The 21774-nt window shown below is 43.6% G+C and overlaps 1 long non-coding RNA gene across 1 annotated transcript; it reads right to left on the bottom strand.

The window, feature by feature from the left end:
• Window positions 1–7489: 7489 nt before the first annotated feature.
• Window positions 7490–21638, bottom strand: LOC116271299. Its single transcript, XR_004179794.1, has 4 exons — window positions 21565–21638; window positions 16695–16857; window positions 8708–14241; window positions 7490–8083 (listed from the first exon to the last, which is right to left on the bottom strand). It is a non-coding gene; the product is annotated as an uncharacterized LOC116271299 (long non-coding RNA).
• Window positions 21639–21774: the final 136 nt, after the last annotated feature.

Genomic DNA, 21774 nt, shown 5'->3' on the forward strand with positions numbered 1-21774 from the left:
ACGGATTGGCTGGGGCTTCAGGCCCTGAGTGACAGGAGACGTAATCAGACCATTGGCTGAATGAGGTGAGAGTGGGAGGGTTGTTTTTGTTTTTGTTTTGTTTTGAGACAGAGTCTGGCTCTGTAGCCAAGCTGGAGTGCAGGGCCGCATTCTCGGTTCACTGCAACCTCGGTCTCCCAGGTTCAAGCAGTTGTCCTGGAGTGTGGCAGGTTTCTGGTTGCAGCGTTTTCAAGCAGAGATTCCTCGCTGTGCTGGGACCTGGCCCTCCGTGAGGGACATTTGTATTTAATCTTACATATATATCACTTTCTGAATTATATTTGTGTGTTTACATATATATACACTTACACAGTACACATATGTTACTCGCAAATTAAAACAATATAATTACAATTATTTGAAAGCTTCAGATTTCATAACCTTCCTGGCCTCCAGTCTTCTGAGCAGGAAGCCTGAGCTTTAGAAAAAGTGGCAATGGGAGGCGGGGGCTGGAGGCTGGGCTGGTTTGGGAGGGTGCGCTGTGGGTACGAAGGGCCGGTACCAGAGCCAGAGCCGGGTGGGCACCGTCGGGGTGCTACGGAGGGGGCTGGCGCGCTGGAAACGCTCCCACATCAAGGAGAACCTAGCCGATGAGGCCCAGCTGCCTCTGACCGGACTGCCGCTGGACACGCTCAGCGACCTGCGCACCCAGCTGCGCCCCAGGAGCACCCCTTCTACTACTACGCAGCGTGAACGACCACCCCAGGGTGCGCCTGCGCCTGCAGGACCGCCAGTGCTGCTGCTCGTCAGCGACCCTAGGTAGTCTGGGTTGGAAGAGGCAGAGCCATGACCCAGGGGACCCGGGTACTGGCTGAAGGAATAGGCGGGGGTAGGGGGCACTTTGGGAAGGCACTCCTTCCGCCTCCCGGGAGCCTAGATGCCCCTCCAAGGTCTGGGCTCCCAGGTGGACGGTGGAACTGGCCTGACTGGCTGATTCACACTTCCTCGGACACTCCTGCTGCAGTCGCAGCCCCAGCCCCAGCCCCTGACACCGACCTAGGACATTGCTGCTCCTGCCCAGCCTATCAGGAGGGAGCCTCGAGCCTTCCAGCTCTACTGTGTGACTGAGACTGTGGCTCCCCTCTTGGGGCCCCGGGTGCCCTGTCTTCAGTGGGAAGCACTGGGCCACCTTGGAAGGCTCCCATGGGCAGCCAGAAGGCACCACATACAGAGGAAACAGGAGAGGAGCTCTGGGGCACCTTTTCTTTCCCCCAGGACATTCTCTCAGCCACACCTTTGTCCAAGACGTGACCCCTGCGTGGGCACTTTTCAACCACTTCTCTGCAGCTCCAGTCTCCCTGGGATTGCAGCCTCTTTCAGGAAGTCTTCTCGAATTTCCTCCTTTCCAGCCAGAGAGCACTTAGCCTTCTTTGGGGCCTCCACAGGCCCTTTGTGGAGTGAACAGCCCTCGCTGGGGGTGCAGCCAATCCTGCCCAAACTCTCAAACGACTAAGGGTGGCGATGCGGTCATCCCAGCACCCTCTGGGCTCTCCAACTGTGCTCCATTTCCACCTCCAAATCCCTCCCCAGGAGGCACTTGTGCCCGCCCCCTGGGCAGCTTCCTCCTTCCCCTTAAATCGGGATGCCTCACCTCCTGCATGGGGTCTTGGGAAGTTGGGGGAAGGGGTCTCAAGGGCTCTGGTCAAGCCAACACGGATCTGGGAGTGGGGAACTGGGCCGATGGTGTGGAAAGTAATCGCCCGGTATTGCAGGGGGTGTGTTGTGGGAATTCCGGGTGGAATGTTCAGGGCAGTACGCTGGGTCTCTAAGCCTGAAGATGACAGGCGTGAACCATCACACCCAGTTTAAGAACTGCTTTTAGTGTTTTCGATATAATGTCTGTCTGCTAGCAAAAAACTTGCATCAGTTTTTACTTATCTGAAATGTCTTTATTTCACCTTTATGTCTAAAAGATAATTTTTTGGGCACAAGATTCTCAGTGGACAGTTTTATTGTGTGTACATTGCACAAAGAAGTTATAAAGGAGTGGAAAGTTTCCAAGAGGACAAACAAATCAAGACCTACAAATACTGACTGGATTAAACAACAAGGTCATAGTAATAATGATGGCTGGTGAGAGATCGGAGTAGGTTAGAGATAGCATAAAGAACTACAATTAAAGACAGTAGAAACAATGAGATACTATTCTAGCACAGTCAGAAGGTCTATTATTAAAATGCCAAAAATAACAGATGCTGGTGAGGTTGTGGAGAAAAGGAATGCTTACATACTATTGATGAGACTGTAAATTAATTCAGCCACTATTGAAAGCAGTTTGAAGATGTCTCAAACAACTTAAAACAGAACTACTATTTGACCCAGCGGTCTCATTACTGGGTATATATTCAAAGAAAAGTAAATTATTCTACCAAAAAAATTTCACTGACATGTTTATTGCAATTGCTAATCACAGTAGCAAATTCTCTCAGCACTTTTCACGTTTATTTTGCTGCTTCCTGACTCTATAGGCTGTGGGTATTTTGATTTCACTTTGGTAGGTTATATCTGTTTTTTACTCTCAGATTTTTTCTTTCTCTTGCCCTCAGGAAGTTTGAATATTATTTCTATTAAGTATTTTTTATCTCTTTTTGAAACACTGCACTTAGGAATTCAAGGGTTTATGTCTGGTTTTAACTTAAAATTTGTAAATTACCATTTATATTGTTACTTTCTTTTATTCATTTTACTGTGGTTAAAAAAATAGGCACAATTTACTCCTTCTTATAGTTTTCATCTAGTTAAAACTATGTTTATATTTTACAAAATCTTGTCTCCTTTTATGGTAGTTGGCTGTATTCATTACACTCAATATTTCAGTTCATTAATTTTCTTATCATTTCAATTTAATTTCGTGGTTAACTCACACACTGTGGATTAACTTGATATACATTTTCACTGCTGTTCAAATATGCTTTTAACTTTTTTTTTTTTTTTTTTTTTTTTTTGAGACAGTCTCACTCTGTTACCCAGGCTGGAGTGCAGTGGCTTGATATTGGCTGACTGCAACCTCCACCTCCCAGCCTCAAGGGACCCTCCCACCTCACCCTGGCTAGTTGCTTGAACTACAGGTGCATACCACCATGTCTGGCTAATTTTTGCACTATTTGTAGAGATGGGGTTCGCAATGTAGCCCGGGCTGTTCTCACACTCCTGAGCTCAAGCGATTCACTTTCCTCAGCCTTCCAAAGTGCTGGACCATACTTGGCCTTAATTTGTACAGCTTCTTGTTCTTTTCACAAAAATGATATTAACTGGCCAGGAGCAGTGACTCACGCCTGTAATCACAGCAATTTGGGAAGCCAAGGCAGGCAGATCACGAGGTCAGGAGATTGAGACCATCCCGGCTAACACGGCGAACCCCATCTCTACTAAAAATGCAAAAAAATAGCTGGGCGTGGTGGCAGGTGCCTGTAGTCCCAGCTACTTGGGAGGCTGAGGCAGAAGAATGGTGTGAACCCGGCAGGCGGAGCTTGCAGTGAGCCGAGATTGCGCCAGTGCAGTCCAGCCTGGGTGAGAGAGCAAGACTGTCTCAAAAAAAAAAAAAAAAAAAAAAAAAAGATGTTTTGCATTGTTTTTATGTAAACATTTTAAACATAATTTCAATATGAAAAGCTGTTGTATATTTTTCTTCACACACTTCCTTCTTGTTTATTTGTGTCCACCACCTCCACCACCACTGTTTTTAATTTGGTTCTCACTTTTGGAAAATACCACATTTTGGATTTTTGTGTCTTGTTATTTTTGTGTTTATTCCATTTTCCCTGGGAGCAAGATGGACAGTCACGTAGATTTGACATCCTTGTGATCAATCACTACCTGAATTAAGCACATGCTTCTTAAGTCTACGACTCCTCTGCATTGTTCTCTTGACTTACTTCTATTCCTGTGAAATTTTTTATATTTTCCTTTAACTCTGTCTTACACTTTAAGTGTTTTTGTAACTTCTTGAGAATTTTAATTGTCTACATGAAAAGATTTAAGAATATATAGCATTTTTTCTAAAGTTACAAATATCCACCAGGTACATATGAGTGAAATATTTTACAAAAACATTATAGCATATAACAGCACTTTATGAGATATCTCAAGCTTCTTCATTCAAAATATGCATCTCTCTCAAATATGCCATGTGGTAATAGTAATTTGTAAAGGGTAATTTATTTGATACTTAAAAATTTATCTTATGTTTTACACACATTTCTGAAAATATAGCTCACTGCAGTGAACTAAACTGGATACAACCAAAATTTACTGTTTTTTAAATAACATTAAGTTAACATGATAGAATTATTCACGTGAATTCACTCTTTTCACTCCAGTTAACCATGCTGCCCTTGTAGCATATTCTTTACTGTTTTTTTATTTGCCATGTTGATTTCAGAGCCTGGCTTTATAAAAATAATTTGTTTGCAATTTCTATTTATTTTATAAATTAATTAAAAGAGACAAATAGAATTTGTATGTGGCTAGATATGACTCGTTGCTTCCAATTCAAAATTTATTTGTTTTTTTCTTGAAATGGAGTCTTGTTCTTTTGCCCAGGCTGGAGTGCAATGGCACGATCTCTGCTCATCACAACCTCTGCCTCCTGGGTTCAAGCGATTCTCCTGCCTCAGCCTCCCAAGTAGCTGGGATTACAGGCACACACCACCACGCCTGGCTAATTTTTTGTGTTTTTAGTAGAGAGAGGGTTTCACCATGTTGGCCAGGCTAGTCTCAAACCCCTGACCTTGTGATCCACCTGCCTTGGCCTCCCAAAGTGCTGGGATTACAGACGTGAGCCACCACACCTGGACACACTTCATAATTTCTAGTGTCATTTCAGTTGCCTACAAAATATAACCTGGTGAATTTCTACTCATAAGGTCTATGGCATTGTTAGGACTAAAATCTCAGCATTTATTTCCCCTCTGATACTGGAATATGTGTATCTTCTGTTTACTGATAAAAAATTCTAACCATTTTTCTCTATGCCTTATTAGTCAAGGTATCTAATAATGTTATCTAACATTCGTATGTTCATTTAGTTACTGTATACCAAAACATTTGAGTTGTGGTTTTTAATGTCACCTAATATTGTAAATGTGTCTATCTATCTCTTTTATGTATTTGTTTTATACATGTTGAATCCTTACGTATTGTTTTCGTGTATAAATGACTTAGAATAATCCCTAATACTTTCTACAGGCTACTAAGTACTAACATTTCTGATTCATTAAATTTCTACTTGTTCATATCATTTTTCATTTGGTAAGTTATTTTGTATTTGTTCTTATTCAAATTTATTATCTATCACATCTAAACATTTATGAAAATGATGAAATAGGCTAATATGTCATCTTAATAAAATTTAATCTCAAGTGGCATGCTTCACTGTTTTCTTTTAGAGAAGTAGCCTTTCTGACTCAGGCAATAAATGCAAGTGATAAGTCCAGCAGTTATAGTCATTTTCTCCATTCTAAAACTCGGGAAGCTTTGGATAATTTATTAATTTTCCCAAAGCCTTATTTTCCTGCATTCATCTTTCTGAATCTTTCATGCCAACTGCCTAGAAAATCTAGAAACATAGACTATTACAAATTAAAAATAAATACCCTGATAGGCTCAAATTAACAAAGGAAACTCACGAAAAATAGAATATATGAGTAGATCTATAACACGATATTATTATTATTATTTTTTTTTTTTTTTGAGAGGGAGTTTCACTGTTGTTGTCCAGGCTGGAGGGTAAAGGTGCGATCTCATCTCACTGCAACCTCTGCCTTGCGGGTTCAAGTGATTCTCCTGCCTCAGCCTCCCACGTAGTTGGGATTACAGGCATGCACCACCACACTCGGCTAATTTTGTATTTTTAGTAGAGATGGGGTTTCTCCATGTTGTTCAGGCTAGTCTTGAACTCCCAAACTCAGGTGATCCACCTGCCCCAGCCTTGCAAAGTCCTAAGATTACAGGTGTGAGCCACTGCACCCGGCCCACGACACAAACTTTAAAAATCTTTCCACCAAAGAACAAGCAAACACTGAGAGTCAAAATGCTTAATGGTAAATTCTACCAAACACTTAATGGAAAATTAATACCAATTTTTCACAAGCCCTCCTCAAACATAGAAAAGAAGCAAATAATGCCAGGCGGTGACCCATGCCTGTAATCTCAGCAATTTGGTAGGTTAAAATGGGCAGATCACTTGAGGGCAGGGGTTCGAGACCAGCCTGGCCAACATGGTGAAAACCCATCTCTACTAAAAATATAAAAATTAGCTGGGCATGGTAAGGCATGCCTTTAATTCCAGGTACTCAAGAGGCTGAGGAGAGAGAATTGCTTGAACCTGGGGGGTTGGAGTTTGTAGTGAGCCAAGATCACTGCAAATTTTTTTTTTTTTAAAGTAAAGAAAAAGGGCAATTTTCTGATAACTTGATTAGGCCATTATTATTATTATTGTTGTTGTTGTATTTGAGACAGAGTTTCGCTCTTGTTGCCCAGGCTGGAGTGCAATGGCACAATCTCGGCTCACTGCAACCTCTGCCCCCCAAGTCTCCTGCCTGAGCCATTCTCCTGCCTCAGCCTCCAAAGCAGCTGGGATTACAGGCATATGCCACCATACCCCGCTAATTTTGTATTTTTAGTAGAGACAGGGTTTCTCCATGTTGGTCAGGCTTGTCTTGAACTCCCGACCTCAGGTGATCCGCCTGTCTTAGCCTCCCAAAGTGCTGGGATTACAGGCGTGAGGCACCGCACTGGGCCATGCCAGTATTACTATACCAAAATCAGAATAAGGCATCATATGTAAAGAATTATCTGGATAATTATCCCTGATGAATACTCAAAAAGTACTAGCAAATTGAATCCAGCAATATATAACAATAATTATATACTACACCCAAAGAAACTATTTCACAAATGCCATGTTTACTTAACATTCAAAAATAAATCAATGCAATACACAATATTAATAGAATAAAGAAAACAAAACAATCTTTCAATAGACATGAGAAAGCTTATAATGAGTACAACACTCATTCATTATAAAACCCTTAACAACTAAGAAACTTTCCAGAACTGCTAAGGAGCACTTATAGAGAAATCTCCAGCTAATGTTATACTGAATGTTGAAAGACTGGCCTTCATGATGGCTCAGGCCTGTAATCCCAGCACTTTGGGAGGCCAAGGCGGGTGGATCACCTGAGGTCAGGAGTTCGAGACCATCCTGGCCAACATGATGAAACCCCGTCTCTACTAGTAATACAAAAATTGGCCAGGCATTGTGGTGCACGCCTGTAATCCCTGTACTCAGGAGGCTGAGGCAGGAGAATTGCGTAAAACCAGCAGGTGGAGGTTGCAGTGAGCAGAGATTGCGCCACTGCACTCCTACCTGGGTGAAACTTCATCTCAAAAAAAAACAAAAACCAAAAAACAAAAAACAAAAACAAATATATATATATATATATATAAAGACTGGATGTTTATCTATAACTGCAAATGAGACAAGAATGTCCACTTTGACCACTTTATTCAACTCAAGCTGATAGTATTACCCTGAACTCCTTTTTATTGCAAATTTTATAAGCTTCTATATAAAAATCTGTAAGAAAGTAACTAAAAAAGTTCAGTGAAATCAAAAGATACAAGATTAACATACAAAATGAACCCAAGTGAAAAAAAATTGCCTGACTATACTGTATGCAGCTGCACTACAACAGATTCTTACCAGCTCCACAAAGGTCAGAGATTATAAATGGTCAAAACTGACTTTTTTTTTTTTTTTTTATTCCTTTGACTCCAGACAGTTAACTTCATTTTCAGAACTGTTTTAAACCTTTGTTTGCTGGTTTATTAAATAATATGTGTAATCCTTGTTGCTTTCCTGATGCCAGACTGTTTCCTGTGGTTAGTTAGAATATATTGGCCAGGCAGTGGCTCACGCCTGTAATCCCAGCACGTTGAAAGACCATGGCAGGCAGATCACTTGAAGTCAGGAGTTCGAGACCAGAATGACCAACACTTCTCCTGTTGTCCTTCCCAGCTTCTCTGTCACCTCCCCTTTTCCCTAGTTTATAAAACAGGAGAAAAGGGAGAAAGGAAAAAGTTGGAAAGAAACAGAAGTAAGATAAATAGCTAGATGACCTTGGCACCACCACCTGGCCCTGGTGGTTAAAATAATAATAATAATAATAATAATAATAATAACACCTGACCAAAACTACTGGTGTTATCTGTTATCTGTAAATTCCAGACATTGTATGAGAAAGCACTGTAAAACTTTTTGTTCTGTTAGCTGATGTATGTAGCCCCCAGTCACGTTCCTCACGCTTACTTGATTTATCACGACCTTTTCACGTGGACCCCTTAGAGTTGTAAGCCCTTAAAAGGGCTAGGAATTTCTTTTTCGGGGAGCTTGGCTCTTAAGACGGACTCTGCCCATGCTCCCGGCCGAATAAAAACCTCTTCCTTCTTTAATCCACTGGCTGAGTTTTGTCTGCGGTTCCTCCTGCTACACCACCTCTTCCCAGCAAAGGCACGCTGGCAGGCCCAGCCCTTGTCTATGGGGCTGCACCCCACTAGCAGCCCGCACCCCACCTCAGCCTCAGCTGCCTCCCCTCAGCTGAAATGTCTGCAAGGGTCCCTTGGGAACCTGCTTGGTTTATTTAGAATGGGTCTAGATGCAACAAACCTGAGAGCTGTGATTGCGGAGAAGAGAGCACAGAGGGAGCTCCTCCTCCTTCTACTGCTTCCCAGCAACTGAAGGAGGTTGCCCTGCCAACAAGGGGAACTCTGTCTTGGTTCCCAGGAACCAATCAGGCCCAGAATACCCTCCACGTGGGCAGGCATGTGGCTCTTCAGGCCCCGCCCTGCCGGTGGTCCCGCCCCCACCTTTCATTCATAGCTGGCTGCTGGGAGCTTTCAGGTTTCTCCACTGTAAGGAAGTTCTTAGAGATCATCATCTTACAATGAATTATACTAAAATTACTGTAACCAAATCTGCTTCATGCATTATCTGGCATCCAAGGAACTCCCTTTCCCATGTGGTCTCTGAGTTTTTTAGAAATTAGAAGGGAGAGAGAGAAAATTTCTGCAGGTGCTTTCAGAAAAAACATTGCCATGAACTAAGTCTATTCTGTGATGTCAATTTATATTTTCAATACGTATATAGATTTAACACATATGTATTTAATTTACATGTTTTGAAAATAACACACACGTTCAATCAAAGTAACAAGAGTAATAGGGGAAATTTCCTAAAATTTATACACTAAATACATCACATTTTTATAATTATCACTTTGATAGAACAACTTAGAATCTATGGTTTCAACAAATGTGGAGGCTTATGTAAAAGAAAATCGGGCTGGGTGCAGTGGCTCACTCCTGTAATTCCAGTACTTTGGGTGACTGAGTCAGGTGGATCACTTGAGGTCAGGAGTTTGAGACCAGCCTGGCCAACATGGTTGGCCAGGAGAATAGGGAACTCACATATGCTGCAAATAGGAATGTAAAATATTGCTGCCACCTTGAAAACAAAATGAAATAAAAATGTGGCTATCCCTCAAAATGTTGCACATAAAATCATTACAGGACACAGAAATTCTAACCCAAAGTTAGTATGCAAAAGAAATGAAATTCCTATTATCATACAAAGACTCTTATATGAATGCTCATAACATGTGGTAATGCCCTTGCAATAGAATGCTACTTGCCATTGAAGAGGAATGATGCAATAATGCAAGCTACAACAGAAATGAAACCCAAAAACATTAGGCTAAGTGAAAGAAACCAGACCCAAAACACCACATAATTCATGATCCTGGCTATTAGAAACTCTGAAAATAGGCTCATCTATAGAGACATAAAATTGATTGTTGTCTATATCTGACATGGCAAAGGTGAATGCAAATAGGATGCATTTTCCTCTTAAGGGATAGGAATATTTTAAACTTAGGTTGTAATTAAGCTCGCATGGCTCTATAAATATACTAAATAGTTTGGCGTTGTACTTAAAATATGTGATTATATGATATAAAATATACACCAGTAAAGCGTTTTAAAAAATTAATATGTCCACATACACTAAGGTTGTTTAAGATTTTCAGAAACCCAAGTCACAGATTGTAAAAATGAAATCTATTTCTTGTCCATTTGAAAGCATAATAAAGAAAAGGGAGGCGGCAAGCAAACACGCAAAGCTTTGGTTACTGATGCAGGGGTATTAATAGGTAGGAACCATGTGAATCGTTTAACCAGGTCAGAAAAGCAAAGGAAATGATTGTAATTTATTGAAGATCACTCTGACTCAGAGTGACTCAGATTGTTAGGAATGTGAAAGCTGTACTCATAGAGTTGGGCATATTTCTTATCAAACACAGCTCAAAAGAGCCTTCTCACAGAAAGGTTATCAAGGACTCTCCTTTGTGCAGTTGCCTGGAGTTTTACAGTTGTCTACCGCCAGTCCTAAAACTGTGTTCTAGTCACTCATTCTAAACCCAATGAAACAGTCAAATCTAATACGAAACTCCACATTTCATGACGACCGCATTCAATAACTTGCCGCCTTTTCTTTTTTTTTTTCCATTTTATTTTTTTCATTTTTTGGCCAGCCCTCCGCATTCCCTCTGTTTGTTGCTCCCCCTGTCGCCGCTGGCTCTGGAGCAAAATTGTCCACCTCGGCAGCTCCGCGTTCTGCACGCCTTCTGCGGGTCCGCCTTCTGCACCGGGCTCCTGTGCTGGCTGGCTCAGGACCTGTAGGGCGGGCTCGGCCCTCACAGGGCTCAGATGTCCCCTGACATTCCCGGGAGCCCATGGCGGAGCCCCGCATCAGGCCGCGCTCCCCTCAGCAGGCGCCCCAGGGGCTGGGATCTGTGCTAGAAACTGCGCCTGGCAGAGAAGGAGCAGGGGGACGCAGGCCCCACCCTCCGCTCCGCACTGTGTGCCAAGTAACCTCAATTCCAATTCCCTAATAAAAGGATACAGAGGTGCGCAACTAGCTCCTCCCTTCCTGCTGCGGGCGCTTGAGGGGTGGCCCCGCTGTCCCCTAGGCTGGAGGAGCTTCCCTGCCCAGGAGCCCGGCCACTCCCCCGAACTGAGTTTGCCCAGCGCCATGTGCGGCAGGCGGGAGCCCACACCTCCTGGCCCCCTCCACCGGGCGGTGCCCAAGGCGAAGCAGGTTTCACTTCCTTCCTCTGGGACCCAGAAAGGTCGGAAGATGGGAAAACACCCGCCCCGGGTAGGGGCGACCCCAGGGGCCCCACGGATCTATCTCCCAGACTCCCTACAGAAGGGCCTTGCAGGACGGGACATGCTGAGGCCCCTTCCTTCCACCCTTAACCCCTCCCGGGAAAAGTCATTCCCCTGTGAAACCCACTAGGTTATTTCTGCGCACCCCGCACTGATCTCTGGCCTTGGAGCACCCTCGAGTTTTCCCCGCCCGGAACGTGGGGACTCCACAATTACACCTCTCCAAAGACCCCTCCCAAACCTGTCTCCTGGCATCAGCGATGCTGACACAGGTGGCGACCGCCCAGGGTGTCTCCTTCCCAGTCCCAACCACCTCTGAGTCTCCACAATGACTTCCTCAGGTGCAGGGCTGTACTGAGACCCCGCACAGCGACCCCGAAACAGACGGCAACCCTCCAGCACTCCCTCAGACATCCCGCCCACCCTGCATGGGAGACCAGGCCTCTCTCTCCACTCAGGCCATGGCTTTCCCCAACAACCCCTAAAAAGATGCTTTCCGGGAGATTCCACACAGGGCACCTCTCTCACACAGGGGCGACCCTATAAATCCTTCCCAAGATCCTGGGCCCTCCCCAGATGGTGACCTCACAAGCGAAGGACTCCCCTGGAGAGGATCCTCAGACACCATCCTGAAAGCCACCACCACAACCAGAAAGACCCAAGGGAGAAATGTGGCCACGAAATGCATCTCCACACACTGACTTCTCCGGAACTCACAGCCACCTCACCCTATGGAGACCTGAAAACGCTATTGGCACGTTGCAGGGAAAAGGAGTCCAGCAGAACTTCCCTCAGGACAATCCATTTTCCTTTTATTCATTATGCAGTGGAGCTAAAGTGCAGGACACGAAGAATTTTATACAAAATTTTAAGTTCTTATGTATAGGTTTTCATGGAAATTTAAACATTTAACAATGATACAGATAATAAACCCATCCTAAGTACTTTATCGCTAGGTTTCAGCAATTCTTATTTTGTCATTTATTTTCAGCTATCAATCCAAATATCCTAGTAGTATTTTAAATCAAATATAACAATATCATTAATTTTGGAAAAATTTAACTATGTCTAACAACTGAAGAAAAAAAGAAAATATTATCACAATACAATTTTTAATATATAAAATAAATTTGTGTATTCACCGAAGAGTAGACTCTACAAAGACTGTAGGCTTTGCATGAAATGTTTTAACGTGTTTAGTCTAATATTTTATCTTCAGACACAAAATACCAATACATGAAAATATTCAATTACATATAAAGGGCCATAGATTATGGTTGGAGGAGGAAATTGCAAACTGACAGTGGGATATTCCAAACCACTGCACTGTGAAAGTAAACACAAGAAAGAAAATAGGGATTCCTACTGTTCCCGATAAAGGGAAAGGAAAGGTAACTCCCAGAGAGCCACTCCCTCTTTACCATATTCAAATGTCTAGAACAAAGCACAGGTCTGGCGGTACCCAAGGAATGATGGAGGATTCAGGGTGTAACAAAAGACAGTAGGGATCATGGGGCATCTTAGGATTCTGCCCCCCCACATCCCCCCTTGCACAAAAACCTGATCTAACATCTAACATTGGTGGGGATCTGGTCTTCTTGTAAGAAAAAAGAAAGTCTCAGAAAGTGTTTCCCTTGTAGACTCTAAGGCAGGTTGATCCTCAGCACCTTCTATTTCAGAAGCCAGAAAATTCTTTCTTGATTGAGAAGGGGTGCAGTCCTGTGCACCATAGGAGTCCCATTGTTGACTGCATGTCAGTGGGTGCCACCAGTTATTACAACCAGAGCTGTCTGGGCAAACTTCTTCAGGATGCAGAAGTTGCTCCTGTGAGAACTGCTACTCCTCTCCATATTTGAACAGACTGACAGATGCAGGCAGCACCAGCAATCTCTTGAACCACTGAGGTGCACTGGAAAATGTGTCACCGTGTGTCCCTGTGTTAGAATTATAGAGAGGCTTTTGACTTGTTGACAAGTGCTGAGACCATACAATGCACCAGGGCAAGATTAGGTGGGAAAATGAGCTCCTAATAACCTTTTGAACCCAGATGTTCCTCTTTTGTTGTTTTCCCAGAACTGGGTAAATTCAGTCTTCACTTCTGTAGCTCCCCTAACAATCCCAAGGCCAGGTCTTTTACTGCTTCCCTAGGTGGCCTGTCCATTATCAACCTGGGGGAAGATGAGCTAATTTCATCTCTTTCTTTATAACCACGATGTGGGGGCCTGATTTCACATGCACAGATTCCCTCCAAAGACAAGATGAGCAGGCTTGAGCCACCCTGGTGCTTGCAGTAATGACAGCCTTGCCCTGATGCTTGACACCATTGTTGAGTTTTGGGCCACCCTGCATTCAGTGTGTCAGTGGACAGAGAACCAAACCCAGGTGCTCTCACAAATCTGGAGCCAATTCTAAAGTTTTTTGAGCTCCAGCTCAGCTGAGACCACTGTCACCTGCTAGGTACTGTGGGTGACTATGGACACCACTGGTACCTGCTTGAGACTGTGGGTGACTGTGGACTCTGAGCTGGGATGTGCTGTGTCCATGTGACACTCCTTCTCCCCAGGAGTTGTTCAAGAAGATAGTGCCTTAGGAATGCCATCTGGACCCAGTGGAAGAGGAAGGGCAGGAAGCACCTGGCACCCACTGTTCATACCACCATGACACAGTTCCACAATGCGGCTAAATTGAAGATGCTTCCTCTTGATGAAAATCCTAAACAACAACAACAACAACAAGAAAATATATAACAAAACAAACAAGAAAAAAAGAAAATCCTAATTTTGCTGTTTCTTTCAGCAGAAGTGATATTTTCTAGTCTTTACAGTTGAGAAGTCCAGGGTCTTATAAGGCTAATTTTTCTCTTTAAGATAAGATGGCATTAGAGCACCGAATACCAATGAAGTTCATGCTGATAGCCCTTTTCATAGCAGCGGCATGTTGATGTAAGTCTTTGTATTCACACGGCCGTGACATAGCCTAGGAAAGTAAGTCAAAGAGAAAATGTACAATTTAAAAAAGGGCTCCAATCTTTTTTTTTTTTTTTTTGTGAGACAGAGTCTTGCTCTGCTGCCCAGCCTGGGGTGCAGTGGTGCAATCTCGGCTCACTGCAAGCTCTGCCTCCCAGGTTCACACCATTCTCCTGCCCCAACCTCCCGAGTAGCTGGGACTAGAGGCATCCGCCACCAACCCCGGCATTTTTTTGTATTGTTAGTAGAGATGAGGTTTCTCCACATTAGCCAGGATGCTCTCCATCTCCTGCCCTCGTGATCTACCCGCCTAGGCCTCCCAAGGTTCTGGGATTACAGGTGTCAGCCACTGCGCCCGGCCAGGCTCCAGCATTTTTTAAAAGGCATCACTGATGAGAAGCCACACATACAGATTCCTTTAGATGGTCCCCTTGCAACTGCTTTGGCTGAGGTTTACACTGCCAGGTTCTGAGGATGCTACTCCTTGCCCATTCACTAAGGTGATCTCCTTTAAAGGCTATGACTAGATTGCCAGAACCAAGAGGAACTTACCCTATTAAGTAACTTTAAAATTGGGTTCATCGCTTGATGATAGTCACATAAAAAATAAAATAGGACTCCCAAAGATTTCAAGAGTATTGTGACAAGAACCTAACAACTATATCATCTGTTACCTTTGCACTTGTTCCTTCGACATAATAAACATGCACTTGTGCCAAAAAATCAATTTACTCAGCGATTCAAATTCTACCCAATCCTTATTAGTTACCACATACTCAAAGCAAATTTTAATGAGACAGGTGTGTGCTGGGCTGTTTTGGAACATCCAAGAAGTCTAATGACTGAAGCACCGTAAGGTGCTACTTTACTTGCACATTGTGGTAGAAAAAAGGATTATTCTAAAGTACCACCAAGATACCAGAGAAAGTGCCAATTTTGTATGTGTCTATTTCAGTTGCAATTTTCCTGGATACTCACCAAGCTTCATAAGCCATAAATCTTACATTGCCCCATGAAAGTTACCATTTTCATTAAAAACCTATGTCCTTCCTACCCAGTACTTGAAACACTGGTACCTTATTCAGTTTAAGTACAAGTCTCTCAGCCACTTCTGCTTTGTCTAATAAACTCATGGGACTGCACCGTGATACATACAGTAGACAATGACATAAATTTGCAAACTGTGTAAGTAAAAGACAGTCAAGAGTGGTAAGTGCATTGTGTATATAGGTATAATCAGGAATACAATTGCATTTATTCACGTATTGCTGTGTGAACAGATAAGAGGTTAAAAACAAAACACATTAAAATCAGATTAAATTTAATTAAAATATTCTGAATTGTGGTCATAGCAGAAAGAATATCAATATTTTTTTAAAAATATGGATCATTGGCCAGGCGTGTTGGCTCCAGCACTTTGGGAAGCCAAGGAGGGTGGATCACCTGAGGTCAGGAGTTGGAGACCAGCCTGACCAACATGACGAAACCTGGTCTCTACTACAAATACAAAATTAGCCCAGTGTGATGGTGCATGCCTGTAATCCCAGCTACTTGGGGAGCTGAGGCAGAATTGCTTGAACCCGGGAGGCAGAGGTTGTGGTGGGCCGAGATAGCGTCATTGCACTCCAGCCTGGGCAACAAGAGCGAAACTCCATCTCAGAAAAAAAAAAAAAAAAAAAAATATGGATCGTTGGCTGGGTGTGGTGGGTCACACCTGTAATCTCAGCACTTTGGGAAGCCAAGGAGGGTGGATCATCTGAGGTCAGGAGTTCGAGACCAGCCTAACCAACATGGAGAAACCCCATCTCTACTAAAAATACAAAATTAGCTGGTGTGGTGTTGCATGCCTGTAATCCCAGCTACTTGGGAGGCTGAGGAAGGAGAATTGCTTGAACCCAGGAGACGGAGGTTGCCGTGAGCCAAGATCATGTCATTGCACTTCAGCCTGGGCAACAAGAGTGAAACTCTGTTAATTAATTAATTAAGAATATGGATCCTTATGCCTGTAATCACTGAACTTTGGGAGGCTGAGACGGGTGGATCACAAGGTAAGGAGATCGAGACCATCCTGGCTAATATGGTGAAACCTCTTCTCTACTAAAAATACAAAAAATTAGCCAGGCGTGGTGGCAGGTGCCTGTAGTCCCAGTTACTCCGGAGGCTGAGGCAAGAGAATGGCGTGAACCTTGGAGGCGGAGCTCGCAGTGAGCCGAGATCGCACCATTGCACTCCAGCCTGGGCAACAGAGTGAGAATCCATCTATTAAAAAAAAAAAATATATATATATATATGGATCCTTTTATAAACTGTAAAAGATAAGAAATATGATGCCAAAGAAATAAGCTCTTCAGTCTGTTAATTTTAAGGCTTTCATTTTCCTAATCACTACTTAATATGATTTTGTAACAGACGTTGTCTTTTGTGGCAGATGGAAAAGTCCACTAAGTGACTTCACATCCTTACCTCCAGTTTCTGTGCTTTATCTTTGTGAAGAAAACTAAATAGAAAATACAGGTCATGGTCATTTGCCAAGGCACGCAGGTCAAAGTAATATTTTGCATAAACACCGGCAGATACATGAATATTAAACTCAAGTAGCTCCAAGAAACACTTCTCCATCTTGCTCCTGGGGGAGGAGAAACACAATAAAACCAACATAGAACAATTCTAGTCAAGTGTGTTATCTTTTAAAATATCATTCTGAGCTACTAGGATGCTCTAAATTCCATTTTGAAACAAATAAAGGCTGCCTGGTCAGGTCCCTACACTAATGTCCAAACGAGACACAGCTGCTCGGGGTCTCTTCTGCATCCCAGCACCCAAGTTTGGGATGAGGGAAAGGGGAAGCCTCTTCTGTACTCCTGCTGCAGACTCGGGGCTCATTCTTCAGAGTTCCCTTAGGGCAGCTGCACAACTCAAACTCCGTGCTCATTCACAAGCCCCGCAATAGCAATCCCATGACAGGAATGACGGGTGCCATTTATTAGCTCTGAAGGACCTCCAGGCATTTTTACCAGGACGACAACAGGAAGGGGCTTACTGAAGTAGAGAAGCACCAACAAGAGGACCGGGCACATCTCCATGGCAACAAATGGACCCATGGAGAACCAGCCTATTATCTCAGAGGAGGAAAAACTCTAAGGCTACAAGAAGGATTCATCCCAAATAAATACATAAGCAAGCTACATTCCATGGCAACAAGAATCCCCTTCGTTCTGCTCCAGCACACAAGGCTATGTCAAGGGGGCATAATGCAGGTTTCTACTCACCTCAGTATTATGAAGAGTTGAAACTGCCACTGTGACAGGCAAGGATATTCTTTAAAGTTTGAAAGGCAGAAAAATCAAGAAGAGACATTTTGCTAGACTAAACCCATTTTATGATGTGATTTTTTTTTTTTTTGAGGCGGGTCTGGCTCTGTCGCCCAGGCTGGAAGTGCAGTGGCCGGATCTCAGCTCACTGCAAGCTCCGCCCCCGGGTTTACATTCTCCTGCCTCAGCCTCCCGAGTAGCTGGGACTACAGGTGCCGCCCTTTCCTTGACTAGTTTTTTGTATTTTTTAGTAGAGACGGGGTTTCACCGTGTTCGCCAGGATGGTCTCGATCTCCTGACCTCGTGATCCGCCCGTCTCGGCCTCCCAAAGTGCTGGGATTACAGGCTTGAGCCACCGCGCCCGGCCTATGATGTGATTTTTTATTAGGGCCCTGGCCTTATACACGCAGTGTTGCTCCTGAGTTGGGAATTCAACCCTGAAGTGCTCAGCATCTGTCACCCGTGGCCAGAACAGGATGTGGGCGAGTTGAATGCAGTGGGAGAGGAAAGGGCTGGGAGCCTTCCTCTGCCACACGGTCATCCAGCAGCCCTCACCAAGGCTAAATTAATAGGTATACAGAGTAAATCTGGTTGCTCTCAGAGTAACCCCTGTAATGAGTTAACTGCTTAAAAATGATCACTATCTGAACAATACATTTGGTTTCTTGGTTTGAAAGTTTTAATATTTTACCTACTGGCTAAGTCAACAAATGCTTGATGTTCTCCTGTAAGGGGGACAGTTAGACCCCGAGCCAAGATGTGGTGATCTCATTTGCTGCTTAAAACCCAGCTGAACCTACCAAAATTAATTTCCTGTTCACATGTCCATAAGTCTGTAGAAATTTAAATGTGTATATAATTTGATTTATATTATAATTTGAATTATATATATATAAGATTCAAACAGTATATGAATAGATAGCTAATGAGGACTAGACTTATTACAGGAATTAAAGGCCCTTCACGATCCCTTTTTATTTTCTCTACTAGTACATTGTAACCGTGTAGAAATACAGTACTTCACAGAATTAACATACTAATAGAAATTTAATCCCGAAGAAAAGCATTCTGTGCATAACAGAATATGCATCTTCTGGGCTTTGTGGTTTTTTAAAATGGCTAGATTGAGTAACATACCATTTACAGAGACAGCAAATTTTCCAAATAGCGGCTACTTAGTTTAACTTACTCTTTAGAACGGAAATGCATTCTAGGGAGACAGATAGAGGTTCGAAAGTTTTAAGAAAAATCTTATAGACACCAATTTTTTAACTACTAAATTTACACTCAAAATGGGGCCACTGCAAACAGTCAACAGCAGGGGGCTGAGACAAATGTCTATTAAATGCTTTGACATCATGCTTTTCAACTTCCCAAGATCATAAACAGAAGCAGCCTGTTCGGAGCATAGCTCCTATTGTTTCTCCATTCACACAGCAACAGCACTGTTTGGAACTGGTCTTCTTGGAGCTGGGCTCTGCCCCCACTGCTCCTGGAGCTCACTTCTGTGGAAACCTGCACAGATCCCTGCATGCGCTCTGATCCTGTGACTAGAACTCAGAGCCCCAGTCAGCTGAGCTGCAGGTTTTGAGAACAATTCAGCTGCCACGATGGTAGATCTAAGTGTTCATGATTACAAATTTGAAACAGCCTTTGCAAAAATTGTAACTGAGAAAATCATGACAGTGAAAGCGAGCTGATCTAGGTGACTTCACCTTGCTTCTAACCTCCAAGCTGTCCTTTTTCATTCCTAGGCAGAGGCCAAACTAACTTTGGGATGAACTTTGTTTATAGTTTAACTTTGAAACAAAGACGGTAGCAGCCCTTTCCCAAAACAAACCTGCTTCCTGCCTAGGGACTAGACTGCCATTCCAGAACTAACATATCAGCCACAAGATTAGAAAGTATGGTTTAGGAGTCAAGAGGCTGAAGCCTGCAAGGGTCTGAGCCTCCCCATATTGCTCCTGGGAATAGCATCACTATTGTGAAACCTAAGATCAGTGCTTGAGATATTTTGCAGACCCTGCATTGGGATCAGGTGGCACCACCTCAATCAATAAACTTGGCTCATCTGGTTTTGTGGCCCCCACCCAGGAACCACCTCAGTGCAGGAGGACAGCTTCAACTCTCTCTGATTCCATCTCTGATGCGACCAATCAGCACTCCCCTCTTTCTGACCCCCTACTCACCAAATTATTCTTTAAAACACCATCCCAGAGTTTTCAGAGAGACTAATTTGAGTAATAGTAAAACTCTGGTCTCTCTGCATGAACTAAATTCTTTCTCTATCGCAATTTCCCTGACGTAATAAAATCAGCTCTGGCCAGGCAGCAGGCAAGGAGAACTCAGGCAGTCACAAATCTTGATTCCTTCAAGGGACCAGTTTACAAATGGATGACTATGATCAAGGCCACTTTAGTGTTTGCAATGTCCAAAGTAATTCCATTAGTTTCAAATTCATTTGCTGTCAGTCTTTGCTAAAATGGCTACCAGAAATATCACCATGATCACTTGGTCTACGCTATTAGCAAAGTGGTGGCTAAAATGGTTTTTTGTTTTTCTTTTTGAGACAGGGTCTGGCTCCATCACCCAGGGCTGGAGTGCCGTGATGTGATCACAGTTCACTGCAGCCTCAACTTCCCAGGCTCAGGCAATTCTCCCACCTCAGACTCCCAGGTAGCTGGTACTACTACTGCCTGCCACCAGGTACGGCTAATCTTTTTTTTTTAAAAGAATTTGTATGGACAGGGTTCACTGTGTTAACCAGCAGGTCTTCAACTCCTGAGCTCAAGCGATCCACTCACCTCAGCCTCCTGAAGTGCTGGGATAACAGGCATGAGCCACTGAGCTCAGCCGCAAAGGGGTGATTTTTAAACGTAGATATACACTGAGGTATATCTACAATAGACTCTGTATCTTCAATTGCAGACATACACTGAGGTGATTCAGAATGACAGTATTATATGGAGTCACGGACAAACGTCACAAAACTAACTCGTGTCATGCCTGGAATGATCTTGATCTGCTGCTGCTGCTCAATGTGAACAAGAGCTGCTCCCTCATCTTGCACAGATGCAGCCCACACAGCTGTCCTGACTGTCTAGCGGGCACCCAGGAAGGCTGTGCTGAAAATGCCTCCCTGTTCACCCTGCCTGCCAGCCCCAGGTCCCTTCCCTTCACAGCAGTCATGAGGCGGGATTGGAAGGGAGCCCTGGTGAAGCTGTGTTTCAGTGTCATGTTGGTGCATCTGGGAGGAACTCCATGACTCTGCAAGGCTCCTCACACTCTCATGGGCAACTCCAGACCTCAGCGTGCTGCTGCGATGTCTGAGTACCCATGGAGCCTTGTGAGTGTGCTGGGCATGGGAAGATGCCCCAGAAGTGCTTCTCATGCTGCGGGAGGTGAAAGTTGGAGCTTCTAATTCATCAGGCTGATTTCCAAACACACGCAACACTCCCAACGGGGAGGGGCCAGGGCACAGGAATCTGAGGCTATTTAACTTCATATCTCAAGGTTCCTATAAAAACAGATCTTCAGATAAAAGGAGAGGAAAGGACCAGCAAAAGCAACTACACAATGAGTGACTTAGATTGAAGCTATAACTTATCCATAGTCCAGAGTCTTTAAGAACATAATAGTGGCCAATTATTTCAAAGGCGAAATGTTTGCCCTTTAAAAAGGGACTGAAACTGGCAGATAGCTTCTAAAAAGCTATAAAGACATTTACTGCACTGTGTCATTCTGATAGTACACTTGTAAGAGGTTTGCCAAAACATAATCAGAAAAATCCTTTTCAGTTTATCCAGGAGGTTATTACAACAATAACACATCAAGCCCTACCCATTAATGCTGGAAAATACAAACTGTTACACGAAAACTGGATAGAGAGAAGTCTGTGGTCTTATGCCTATTTCCTTTACCTGCACAATCGAACCTATAAAGATATTTTTTACAGTCTTAACTTGGAGAGCAATGAGGTATGGACACTGGTTACACATTTCGCCAAAATCTGACAAACTCACACATTCTCAACTGCAACGTCCTGGGGATTCTGGCTGTCATCCTCACTCCACAGACCACGGTTTCTCCAAACCTTGAGGCAAGAAGCATGGCTCCGAGGACAATCTTTCCACCAGTAGGACAAAGATCGATGTTAGCACTAGTTAAAAGTCATGCTCGATGTAATAATCTGCAAAATAGAGCACTGGTCTTTGATTTCCCCAGTTCAGTGT

This window comes from Papio anubis, chromosome 18, assembly GCF_008728515.1.
Source record: "Papio anubis isolate 15944 chromosome 18, Panubis1.0, whole genome shotgun sequence".
Lineage (NCBI taxonomy): Eukaryota > Metazoa > Chordata > Mammalia > Primates > Cercopithecidae > Papio > Papio anubis.